The sequence below is a fragment of the Delphinapterus leucas genome, chromosome X (assembly GCF_059928025.1).
Source record: "Delphinapterus leucas isolate spDelLeu-1000000601 "Yukka" chromosome X, BTC_Dleu_Yukka2, whole genome shotgun sequence".
Taxonomy (NCBI): Eukaryota; Metazoa; Chordata; class Mammalia; order Artiodactyla; family Monodontidae; genus Delphinapterus; species Delphinapterus leucas.
In genome coordinates, this window is record NC_143150.1 from 129,736,150 (window position 1) to 129,749,425 (window position 13,276).

General features: G+C 44.0%; 1 protein-coding gene across 7 annotated transcripts in view; it reads right to left on the reverse strand.

The window, feature by feature from the left end:
• The window catches only part of STS (steroid sulfatase), a 344,330-nt gene that overhangs the window by 275,678 nt on the left and 55,376 nt on the right, over nt 1-13,276 (reverse strand). The gene's annotated exons all lie outside the window — the stretch shown is intronic.

A 13,276-nucleotide genomic window follows, 5' to 3' on the forward strand; every position in this document is an offset into this window, starting at 1 on the left:
CAGGATACACTGTCTGGACGGAGCAACCTCAAAGCAGATAGAACAACGGGCATCGTGGTGGACTGAGTCCCGACCCCCCAAAGATGCCCACGTCCTAATCCTCAGAGCTTGTGACTATCTTACCTTAAGTGGCAAAACTTAAGCGGCAAAAGGGACTTTGCAGGTGTGATTAAGTTAAGGCCCCTGACATGGGAAGATGGTCCTGGATTAGCCAGGTGGGCCCAATGTGAGCCCAATGTGAGCCCAATGTGAGCCCAATGTGAAGACGGGGAGAAACTGGAAGAAGCTAGTTCTGCTGGCTTGGAAGATAGAGGAAAGCAGCCAGGAGGTTAAGGAATGCAGGCACCTCTAGAAGGTGCAGACGGCAAGGAAACCATTCTGCCCTACAGTCTCCAGAAGGAACTGGCCCTGCTGCCATCTTGGTTTTAGCCCAGGGAAACCCACTTTGGACTTCTCACTTCCAGAACCCTAAGATAATAAATCTATGTTGTGGTGATTTTTTACAAAGTGTGTGGCAATTATTACCGCAGTCACAGAAAGTGAATACAGAAAGGAAGGGAAGAACCTAGGGAAGGGGGACTTCGGGGAGGAAATGAGAAAAGAAAGGAAAAGGTTAGCATCCAATTTAATGGCTGGTTTTCCTGCTGTTCTAGAACTGCAGGGGGCCAGGAGACCATTCGTCTCATGCCCTCCACAACCAACTCAACTCCTAGGACAGTGGGGAACTGAGAAAATATTTGCACACATTGATTTGTGGACATGTCATGACTCTTAACAGATAGGTGTAACCTTGGACGAGCCGTAAGTTATCACGTAAATGATTATTTCTGTTAAGTTACAGAGTAATTCTTCAGTTCTGTGCTACGTTCCTGACCAGTTTATACTCAGGAATAACTTGACGAAACTACCAGAAAGCGTACATGCAAGTTTCTTTGTACATAATGACGCTTTTTCTATCCAAGCTCCAATTTGGAATATAACATTAAAATACTTTGAACTCTAAATTTTCCTCCACCTACCAATATTCCTGCATGCTGTGGTAAACCTTTAATGTTGGGGTTTGGTTATTTCATCATTACGTACAAGACCTTTTTTTTCTGACATCATTTAGAAACATTACAGTGTTTAAAGTGAACATTTATGAATTCAACCAACAGGGAAACCTGTAAATTCAGTCCTTCCCCTGCCTGAAAGTGCTCATAAGAGAGACTCTCTTGACTGAATTGACAGAACGTAAGCAGTATTGTCTGAACCTCCACTTCCCCGTTCTGCCTGAATCCTTCGAGTTTGCCCCTGTCAGGGAACTACTTGAGGACCCTGCCAACAGAGGTCACACATGCATGCGGAAGGGATTTGACAGCAGTGTGCTTATTTTTCCAAATAAAAATGCAACTCCCGAGGAATGCAGAAAAGTCAAGCAGCAGCTCTGAAAAATGTGTTTCCTTTACATGAAAATGGATTACAGGAAAAGAAGATGAATTTGCTTGCCCAACGCACAAATGGATTATCTCCTCTGATAACCACTGCATCTGCACGATAGATCAAATAACAAGTAAATTCACAGCAATGTGTTTCAGCCTAACTGTGGTTAGCTCTTCAGCTTAGGATTTCTATCTTATTCAACGGAGGGACACCCCTGCCTTTTTTTTTAATGCTTTTTGGATCCTTAGAGTTCAATGTTTGTTTGCAATGGAAAAGAAAAGCTTTAATGATTGAGAAATGGGACAAGATCTTGTTATCACAGAGTTAGGGAGACACATTTGAAATAGCCGTTCTTATAGGTCAAAAATGATGGGGCTTCCCTGGTGGCGCAGTGGTTGAGAATCTGCCTGCCAATGCAGGGGACACGGGGTTCGAGCCCCGGTCTGGGAGGATCCCACATGCCACGGAGCAACTGGGCCCGTGAGCCACAACTACTGAGCCTGCGCGTCTGGAGCCTGTGCTCCGCAGCAAGAGAGGCCGCGACAGTGAGAGGCCCGCGCGCCGCGATGAAGAGTGGCCCCCGCTCGCCGCAACTAGAGAAAGCCCTCGCGCAGAAACGAAGACCCAACACAGCAAAAGTAAATTAATTAATTAATAAACTCCTACTCCCAACATCTTCTTTAAAAAAATAAAATAAAAAAGATGGATCATCGGCAATGCCCCACATCTCTAATGGGTGTCACAGCCTAAATTAGCAACCATGAAGTTAAGAGAAGGACTACAGAGGGTCCAGCCTCAGCTATAACACATGACCTGTGCGATTCTGGGGAAATTTCCAAAATCCTCAGTGTCAATTTTCTCGTCAAACAGGAGGGCTAAGAATACTGTGTTCTACAGAGAGGCTGAGAGCCAACGAGGGCTGCAAGGGCAAAATGGCGGATGCATCTCATACGATACATCAGTGATCTCTAGACACCACTTCCACTGAGGAAATCTTTACAATCTATTAACCCACTTGCACAAAGACAGAGAGCAGACAAGAGCAGAATGAGGAAATCCCACAGGTTTTTGGGCAGTGGCAACTCCATGTTGGAAGAGGCATCCAGAATAGGTGGCAACCTGAGCGTGTGTCAAGGAAGACGGGATGTGAGATGGGGTGAGCCACCCTGCCCCCCCCAGAGCCACGGGCCTCCTCATGTGTGGGTCCCAATTCTCTGCAAGATAGGATTCCTCTCTGAGGTACGTGGATGGCCTCAGACCACAGATATTGACATCCGGAGAGCACGGATATGACAGCCAGCCATCCAACAAGCTGCACCTACCAGTAAGCAGCGGAACGGGCTCAGTGTGGCACAGCCTCCCTTTTGACTATGAACAGAAGCTAAGAACCATGACACGTCTGAAGGGGATCTCTAACAGAAAGGACTAGGACAAAAGGACCAAAAAAAAACCCACACAAAAAAAACCCAACCATCGACCAACTAACCAATCAACCAAGGATGCTTTGCGAAAAGTGCATCTAGAAAACAAATGAGAACTTTGGAGAAATGCATCGTATGTCAGACAACTCAGCAGAATGCTGGGAAGATGGGGTTGAGGACAGGTCAAAGGAAGATGGAGCAAAGAGGCCAAGTGATTGACCACAGGGGAGAAAAGATATGAAAATGGGGATATCAACAAGCAGGGGTCCAGTATTCAGCCAGTGGATATTCCAGACGAGGGGAGAAAGACAAAGCATGTAGGGGATAAATTACCCAGGATGCAAACGAGACATCGATTCAGAAGCAAAGGACATGTGTCTCCACATTGAACAGATGTCCAAATGGTAAGTGAAAACAGACTGTTTCATGGAACCTTTGGACACTGAGGACAAACAAAACATCCCAAGCACGTGATGGGTGGCTGGGGGAGGATAAATGGGTTTCACCTAAAAAAACAAAAATAAGACCCAGGATGGCTTTGGTCTTTGAATAGCCACAGCAAAGCAATGGCTGCAAGAACCAGAGGGGAAATCATTTCCGAGCTAGAGTTTTCAACCAGCCAAACCACGGGGGCCAGAGCTGCACTGGCCCAGGAACAGAGCCCATCGCGGGCCAAGTATTTGCAGTTCAGGCGGACGGTCTCTGCTTCCACGGAACCTGCGACCCAGGGTGGGGAGATGGGGAGAGAGCCTTCATGCCCAGACGACCACATTTCTGGTTGTCGCTCTCTCATGAACAAGATCCCCAGAGAAGAACAACGAACGGGACACAGACATCCTGTTGAGCTTGGGGGAACAGCGAAGCACGATTACCAATACCTGCAACAATTCAATCCCTGGTCCTCCTCTTTCTCACCGTCAAAAGAGGATAGTGGTAGCTGAGCAGTCAAAATCACGCTTGGCTTGCAACGCAATGCACTTGGATGAAAGCTACAAAGCTACCTCTGAAATCCTGACACCCACCCCTCGTTACTGTGTTCACTTGGAGGACCACAGAGTTCCCAAGACTCTATGTTATGGGAAAAATGGTCCAAAATCTGGTATTTCTTCTCCGATTATCTGTGCAATCTGGGCACCAGACATGACCAAGCCCAGCAGCGTTACCTGCAGCAACATGCAACAAAGGCTGCGCTGGAGAAGAATCCAGAGTGGAAAACAAGGCGGGGGCCACAAAGTAATTCAAAGGAAATATGTGATTATGAACCATGATCTGAGAACAGAGAAGGGTATCTAAGCAACTGGCTAAGAAGGAGAGGGATGGCAAGGCGGAGGGCGCCGTCAACATCCTAATTAAAAAACATCAAGCGATGAACGAGGAAACCATGATAAATTCATATCCACGTGAAAAATGTCCAGCCTCCTTAGGGATCAAGAATTAAAAGGAAAACAGAGGGAAAATGCTGTTTGTAATCTATCAATGTGGCAAACACAACGACAGGATGAGGCTGAAACTTGGAAAACGGGGACTCGTGCTTATGGGTTATGTTATTGCACATATGCTCCCTGGATGCTTGGGAGCGTATGTGAGGATGAATATAGTCTCAACAGTTTTACACTCTCTGAATTGGTGTTTGCGTTTCTAGCAATTTCGTTTTCTGTGAAAATATCAAGAGACCCACACAACACACGTGTCCTTTATCAATATATTCCTACCAACCTTAGTTAGAAATTTGTGAAGCCAGGAGAGTTGGGGAAAGGTTCAATAAATTACGTAATAAGACATTATGACGCCCTTAAAATTCTTGATTTTCGAAGACTATTATTTTGTCGTGAAGAAAAACTTCAGGGTATAAGCTTAGGATGGAAAAGGCAAAATCTGACAGGAACTAAAGGCAGCAAGATCGCAAATAAAAGAAGTTCATATTTATATATGGATATGTATGTTTTCTGTGTCTGTGTGTATAGATGTGCATACACAAAACTGAAAAGAAAGATGACAGAACTTTGTCATTAGTTCTAGGGGAGGAGGACTAACGGTATTTACACGATGCTTTATACCTTTTTATACCTTTATACCTTCTTGTTCTACCTATCTTTGCAATCAGGAAAGAAAAAGAGCCTGCAAAGTACAATTTTATCATACTGTCTTTCTGACGCTGGAGACATTGTCATAGTAAATGCCCCAAACTCCTCAAATATGATAATTTGTACAAATGGGAATAAAAAAGAAAATGACCCTGGGCTCCCAGTTGGCCTGAAAGACCCTAATTGAGAAAACTTCAATTTGTTAAAGAATGATGTTCTGCCAAATACTGTGCGTCTGGCCCTTGTCATAGAATCAAAAAAAAAAAAAAAAAGATTCCCTTTTTAAGCCCTTATTCCTTTAGCACAAGCACCTAATAAATGGGTAATAAATACTTGTTGCAGAGAACTGAATTAACGCAGATTTCTAATCTCTACAGTTTTCCCCTCGTGAAAGAAAGCTCTGATTATTATAGTGCAGAACTTGAAGACACAACAGCAAACATACCCTAGGTCTAAAACCTTGGGTTTGCCGCACCTTCAGAACCCTCATCAATGGTAAAGCTCCATTTCTTTATCCCAGCCTCTTTTTCGGTAGGTTTAGCTGGAAAAAGGAAAATGACCCCTACAGTATCTGCTGAAAAGAGAGACATAAAAGGTAGAGTGATTATTTCAAATTGAGAGCCCTGTGGATTTGCAAGGAGGAAATAAACACCATGATGACAGTGGGCATGACTTCAGGGGTCCGTCCTGGCCAGGGACACGGCCAGCCCACAGCCTGAGGAGGGCTCGGATTCCCCATCTCAAAGGTCTTGTCTGTTCTTACATTATAGCGTCGGCGGATCAATGTCCATGAAACCCACAATGGGACGGAAAGCATCTAAATCAGTGTTCCAAGACAAATGCACCAAACCTCCAGGGCGGTGCCCCAAAGCAGTGTGGGAGCGCCCCCCCCAAATACACACAAACAATAAAATACTACTCATGGGATCCCCCCAATACACACAAGCCACAAAGAGCCAGCCACTCGGGGGACCCCCCAAATACACACAAACCACAAAGAGCCAGCCACTCAGGGGGACCCCCCAAATACACACAAACCACAAAGAGCCAGCCATTCGGGGGACCCCCCCAAATACACACAAACCACAAAGAGCCAGCCTCTCGGGGGACCCCCCAGATACACACAAAGAACCAGCCAGTCGTGGGTAGATCATTACTGAGAAGCATGCAGTGGCAACAGGAGTATGGATATGATAAGAGGACATCCATCCTTCCCAGAGAACAGCCAGAAAGGAGACAGGATGTCAAGTGAAATTGTTCCTACAGGGAAAGAACCTGATGGCTTTTCTTTGTAGTGATCACAGTGACACATTTAACTCTAACTCTGCAAAAAAAAAAAATAGAAAAGAAAAGAAACGAAAAAGAAAAACAATCTGGGTGTGCATGAGAGAGAGAGAAAGAGAGAGGCTAAGAAAAAACACAAAGTGGGTTTGGGTTTTCATGTTAAGAACATTCTTAAAGGAGTATCTTCGCTGTTGACTCATCATTTCACCGCAAACATGCCTCTTGGAGAACATTCTCAACACGGAATCCACAAGGGTGCCAAAGCAGAAACGACTATGTATAAACACAAGTCTGTGTGTGTGTGTCTGAGACCACTATACGGTTTTTATGTATGGCTTCATTCAAACTGTAGGAGGCAAAGCAAACTACATGTCGAATGACAGCTTCCATGGTGGGGCAGCTTAGGGGGGGATGAGGGGAAAAGGGGCAAAATGGTTGGAAAATGAGAGTCCAAGAGGGGCTGTGCTGTGGGCGAGTGTGTGTGATGGGCAGCACGATTACTGGGACTTGAGTTTGTGGGGGGTGTGAACCCAGGGAAGCTCCCACTACCAGACTCAGAGCTGGGGAAAGGTGTGAACCACGGCACTAGGCATCCACTTTGTTGTAGGAGGCTCATTCTCATCACTAAAGAAACACCCCAAATGCATCATGTCTCTTCCCTCTGTCCCTCACCCATCCTTTCCCACTTGACCCAACAAATGCCCAAAGACCACAGAGGAAGCTGGAAACTCACTTCATTGCTTTTAGGATGCAGCCTGGTCCCATCCCACTCCTTCTGCCTCTCGAAATACAATTGTCACGAGAGTAATTACACTAATAAGGTTGGGAAAGCTGCAGCCTTCATTTTTTACATCACAGACATTTGTAAGGTGATTCGAGATTTCAGAGTCTAAGGTTACTGTGTATAATTTCAAAGTTTCCTACAAGCCCGATACAAAATTTTCTGAAGGGAATTACATCTTAGCTACTGCATGCTTTCTAATATTATGAAAGAGTTACAGCAAAAAAATAGTACTTAAGTGATATTTTCAAATTATTGAGAAGGAAACTAGAGAATGGGGACTAAACCAATTCTTCACATTCCTAATGAAGATGACTTACAATAATATCTGAAATAAACTAAAGATAAGTAGTTTTTTTAAAATCATGGAACGTTACAAAGTTCTCTAACACTTCAAATGTGTGGTTTCTGAACAGGAAACCAAAATTACTTTTAGTTATCAGTATGATGTTCAGTATTATTAAATGTGATTCACAAACTTATCTTCTGGATTTGTACGATAATGTCTCCAAAAGTGAGGACGTTATTAGGCAATTTCCTATTTCTAGCAAATAGAATTGTCCTTGAAAGATAAATTTATTCTGGAGTCGATGTTTTTTGGCTGAGGCTTATTTTAAAAAGCGAAACCCGCAAGTAACTAAGTAAGGAAATGACATCTACTCATTACTGTAAATGTACATTAGCTATGCATTTAATCAACCCCTCCCTGAATATTAGACTATAGCAATAAATAAACTTGAAACATAACTAGGAACAACTAGCTCCGCATTCATCTGGTATGAAATGTTATACAATTCAAAGCAACTCAGCAAACCCCCTCAGGCTCTGGAAACAAACTGCAAAAAACCAAACAACTAGAGACTAATGTACAGTTAATAAAACTTTCAAATTCAAGGAAAGAACCTAGGTTTCAGGTCATGAAAGCAGGGGATTAGGAAAACATAATGTAAATTGGTAAATTTCCATTAGGTCTTCAAATCCAGAGTTGATTTTAATACAAAGAGAGAAATAAAGTAGTATAGGTTAAAGCAATATAGAGATATCCTTAAGGCAGTACAGAGATACAACGTAGTACAATGGTGTAGGTTAAAGTAGTAGTATACCAACCACCCATCAGCAATTGATTATAATTTTAAAATTCAAAGATTGTACTCCTAAAATTATAAAAATCTAATTACAGACATTTTATGACTGCCTTCCAACACTTTAAACAGAAACACAAAGAATTATAAGCTGTTACAATTCTTTGTGTTTCTGTATAAAGTGTTGGAAGGCAGTCATAAAATGTCTGTAATTAGATGTTTTCCTGATTATTATTAGATTATAGATTATTTCCTGTATAGATTATTTCCTGATTGACTTCAAATAAGATCGTATTTTATACTTGAAACAACACAGTAGAGGATCTTTCCATACAGCTCACCCCTAAAATGGCAAGTTTAACATGAGCTTCATATAGGAAAAAAAAATCAAAATAAACAGAACACCTGACATGCAGGATAAATACTGGAACTGCTACATTTCAATGGCTGTCAGCAAGATGAGTAAAATACAAGCAGTGGAACATGGCAGGAAATTCCCGTACCTTAGTTTAAAATTTTGTTTCGCTATATACAAAAAAAGTACTTGCTTGTGCCAGGAATCAGATACTTTTGCTCCTCTCTGGAATCCCACGCTGGCGAGTGGGAGACAATCTTTAACAGGTATGAGGTTTCTTCACTTTTGGCCAAGAGGAAGACTGAGAAATACCACAGAAGACATAAAGATCATTTTTTACATTGTGTAAGTTAGAAGCCAAATCACATCAGAAAGGCCTTTTTTTTTTTCACGTAACTTTCTTGGTTGACTGAAATCCAAAGAATATCACTTAATATCAGTATTAGTGTAGCAGAGGAACCACGTTTTTCATTCACGTATTCAACAATTATTTACTAAACATCTACAAGGCACCCTGAATTGCTGGACTACCGCAGGGAGAGGCGTATGTTTCCTGTGCTCAAAGAGCTTACAGAGCGTCTGCAAAGACAGACAGGATCCAGATCAATACTGGACAAAGAATACATCCACAGTGGTATGACACTGTCAACGGGACCAGGGCGCGTGGCGCATGGTGTGGGCCTCACTAGCTGGAGGCCCAGTGCAAGGAGAGGCTGGCTTGTGTGGAGGCCCAGAGGAAAACAAAGCAAGGGTGAGGCAGGCGCAAGAAGGGCCTGAGGGACACGGAGGGTGTTAGGAGCCCTATGATAGAGGCCTGTCCAGCCGTGGTTCTGGAATTCCACCTTCCTTCCGATGGAAAGCCGTTGGAGAGCTCTAGTAGGGCCAGAGGCAGGATCAGGCCTGGGTGTTGAGAAGGTGCCTCTGGCTCCCGGTGGTGGGAAAGGCCTTGATGGATGCAGACCGATCACCGGAGGCCAGTGTGTTGCACACGTGCGAGATGAAGCCAGCTTAGCCCAAGGTGTGCCACACCCAGCTGGAGAAACAAGAGACAGCAAAGAAGCTGATGCAAGGGGCCTTTGGGGCTTTTTACATTCGAGAGCTTCGCATATCACCGCAATCTCCTCCAAGACAATCCATGAGGCTTTTTGTTGTTGTGAATCCCTGTGGCTCGACAGCAGCGCCGCTAAGGAAATCGTGGGTACAACACAGGGGAGGCCACGGACAGACCTCGCTCGTCTTTATGTAAGTAACTGAACAGGCTCCAGCCTCACTGCTGTCCTCGCTTAGAAGACAGGACAGGTGGGGAAATCAGGGGCCACTGTTTTTACTTACAAATCCTCTGTCCGTAGGAAGGTGCACTAGAGATGAGTATCAGCGTGGGTCTGCTGCAAGTGGGTGGAACCAACTGAGACCACTCCCCACATCCCAGGGCCCAAGGATGCTTCCCAGGAGCAGCCAGCGGAGCCCTCGGGGTTCCAACAGGAACGGTTTGCCAAGCACTGAATATCGGGTTGAACGTTCTAAATGTCTTCCCTGGAATGGACGTCAAGTAGCAAACTAAGCATTGGGCTGGATTGTGTCTGTAATGTCTTCTTATAAATGGAACGCCTTGTTCCTTAAGTCTTTTCACACGCTATCTTTCTTTTTTCTTTTTTATATTGAGGCATAGTTGATTTACAATGCTGTGTGACTTTCAAGTGTACGGCAAAAGTGATTCAGTAATACATTATATATATTCTTTTTCAGATTCTTTTCCATTACCCGTTAGTGCAAGATATTGAATATAGTTCCCTGTGCTCTACAGCAGGTCCTTGTTGTTTACCTATTTTATATGTAGTAGTGTCTATCTGTTCATCCCAACCTCCTAATTTATCCCTCCCCACAACCCCTTCCCCTCTGGTAACCATACATTTGTTCTCTATGCCTGCGAGTCCATTTCTGTTTTGTAAACAAGTCTGTCTGTATCGTTTCTTTAGATGCCACAAAGAAGTGATATTTGTCTCTTTCTTCACATGCCCTCTTTCAAAACGCTGAACAAAAGCACTGCTCTCGATTCTGAAGGCAGGCAGTGCTTGCCAGGGAGGACGTCAATGGGCTTTGAGAGTCTGGCACTCACGCGAGGATCCACAGACCCACAGCGCCTGAGTTAATCGTGCTGCGGAAATCATGCAGAGACAAACACAGAAGGCAAGGTACCAGAACCCTCTCCCCATAAATCCCGACACGACTCCCTCACCTGTATTCAGGGCGGAGACCACTGTCACGTGAACCCTGTCCTCAGGTCAGACACAGCAGGAGCTGGGAAGGTTTGGAAGAGGGCATGGGAACTGTCACGGACACACTCTGAATGCACCTCTTGGCAAGAACCTACTGTGTGCTCAACGGTATGTAAAGAAGCTACACGGAAAGGCAAGATGACAGCCTCCACAGTTACTTTGTAAGTAGCGTGTACAAAGAGATGGATTCATCATCTTTAGAGCCACAGGGATGACGCTGCGCCGCACACAACCTACAACCACACCGTAGGGTGATCCACCAAAAGGGAACCAGAATATGGAGGGCCCCATGGTCAGCAGAAGCTCCAGGGAGGCAGGGACACACAACATATACCTCTAATGACTGGCCCTGTACAAAATTTTAAAGACAAAAATCAATGGAACTAAACCACCTCTTCAAACAGGAGAAGCAAAATAAAACGTCATACGTATTTCTCCCAAAATCATTTTTTGGAAACTATTCAACCTTACAAAATAGTTGAAAGAATAAAAACAAACCCAGGTATACTCCTTCACTTAGGACGGCTAACTGTTGACATGTTGCCACACTTGCTTGCTTGCTTTCTGTCTCTATGTGTACACATGTGTGTACACACACAGAGGGACCTAGGCATACATCATACATTTTTTCTACATCAGAAGATTTTAAAAGAATAAGGCATGTACTCGTATTTGTGTATCATGACATTTCAGAGGGAGCTGCATACAGGATGGCGCTTCACCCCCTAAGTAGTTTGGCCCGGGTCTCCTAGAGTAAGGATGGTTTTCCCCCGACCTCGCTACCATGAAAACGAGGAAGAGTAACACTGATTCAATCAACAAACCTCCTACACAGTCCCCAAATAATTGCACCACCTGGGTCTTTTTTTCCAATCCAGGATCCATTCGAGATTCAGATACCCTTATGTTTCTTGGTCTTTTGAAATCTGGAACCATTCCCTCACCCCTGACCTTTCTTGGTTTTGCATGACACTGACTTTTGGGGGAAGAATCCAGGTTCAATTGTCTTAGAGACAATGTAGTACGTCTGGATTTGTCTATTTCCTCGTGTACAGATGCAGGTTGAACCTTTCTGTCAGGGATATTACACCGGTTTTTTGGTGCCCTTCTTGTTACCTCCTATGAGGCGGTACGTGACAGCAAGGTGCCCCACTCTTGGGGGTCTCGGTTAAGAGTACAGCCGCAGATGGCTCTATTTTATGTCCCAATTTACTTCTTAACGAACCTTCTCTCCGTCAGTTTCTCTGAGACACACAAAATAGCAGAGTGAGCAACAGACTGCTGGCGGGTCCCGTCAAAGAAAACGACATCTCATAAAAAGCAGATTTCCTCCTGTTTTCTTTTTTAGTTCATAAGAAAGCTTTAACATCCCTAAACCTTTTTTTTTCCTGAATGGGAACGAATTAGAAATACCAGAGACAAGATCAAAGTATTTCCTTGATTATCATTAAAGTCTTCACCACTTAAGGGAATGTTTTAGATATAAGAACCCCAAACTCCGGATGGTGAAGTACATTAAAATACCCTGTGAGGACGACTTTATGCTGGTAAGATACAATGGATATTGTTATCAGGCATTTAGGAACAGATATTTCAGCCCCCACTGAAAGACTCTCCCTTTGCATCGACTGTTACAAAAGGATAATGCATGCTGTATTAATTTATCATGAATGAATCATGACTCTTTTTCAGCTGCCTCCTTTTAATTAGCTACTGACTCTGTCCATTTTTTCCTGAGCTCTTCTAGCTGGGTCCAAAGAATGTCAATCTCCCTCTAGACTAAAACAACCCCAAAAATATATTACTCAAAGTATTTCCCTGCAATATACAGTGGTCTTGCAGCGGAATAATAATAAGACTCTACTTAGCAGGTGCTTAAGGCTTTGAAAGCTGGGTCACAAATCAAAGCCAGTTCCTGCATTAACAAGAACTTTAGAAAATATTCTTTAAAACCCCCAAAAGTTTGTTTCTGAAAGAGAAAAGGAACACACGATCCTTCTGAAGAACAGAAATCTCAATAGAAAATGAACCTCTTAAGCTGCTCAGCGTTAAGAGTGAACACAAGCCACGGCTCTAAGCCTCTGTGGATGTTTGCTCCAGGATGAGAACCCTGTGCTTCTGTGTTTAAATTTAACAGAAAAAAAAAAAAAAAGTCCTAAAAGGTGACTGTCTTTTTCCTCTCTTTAATTTGTATTCTAACTCTAATCCCTCAAAGTAAAAGACCATTGAATATTCTAAGAAGAAAGAGAGGATTAAGTTAAATCTCTTGTTGTATGGGTCAGGGTTTCTCCACGTGGCACCGGTGACGTTTGAGGCTAGGGTAACGCTCAGTTGTGTGCTGTCTGTGTATTGCGGGATGGTTGAGCAGTATCCCTGGCTTCCACCCCCTGGATGCCAGGAGCCAAGCTCCTCCAAAGTTATGAGACCCAAAATGCCTCCAGAATTTGCCAACCTCCCCCGCAGGGCAAAGCCGCCCTGCGGCGGGAGAAGGGCTGTCGTCGGTAACGCCAGAGTCCCAAGCTGCATTGTGAAGATGGTTACATCTGTCTGCACCCCATCACCTTGGCTGGC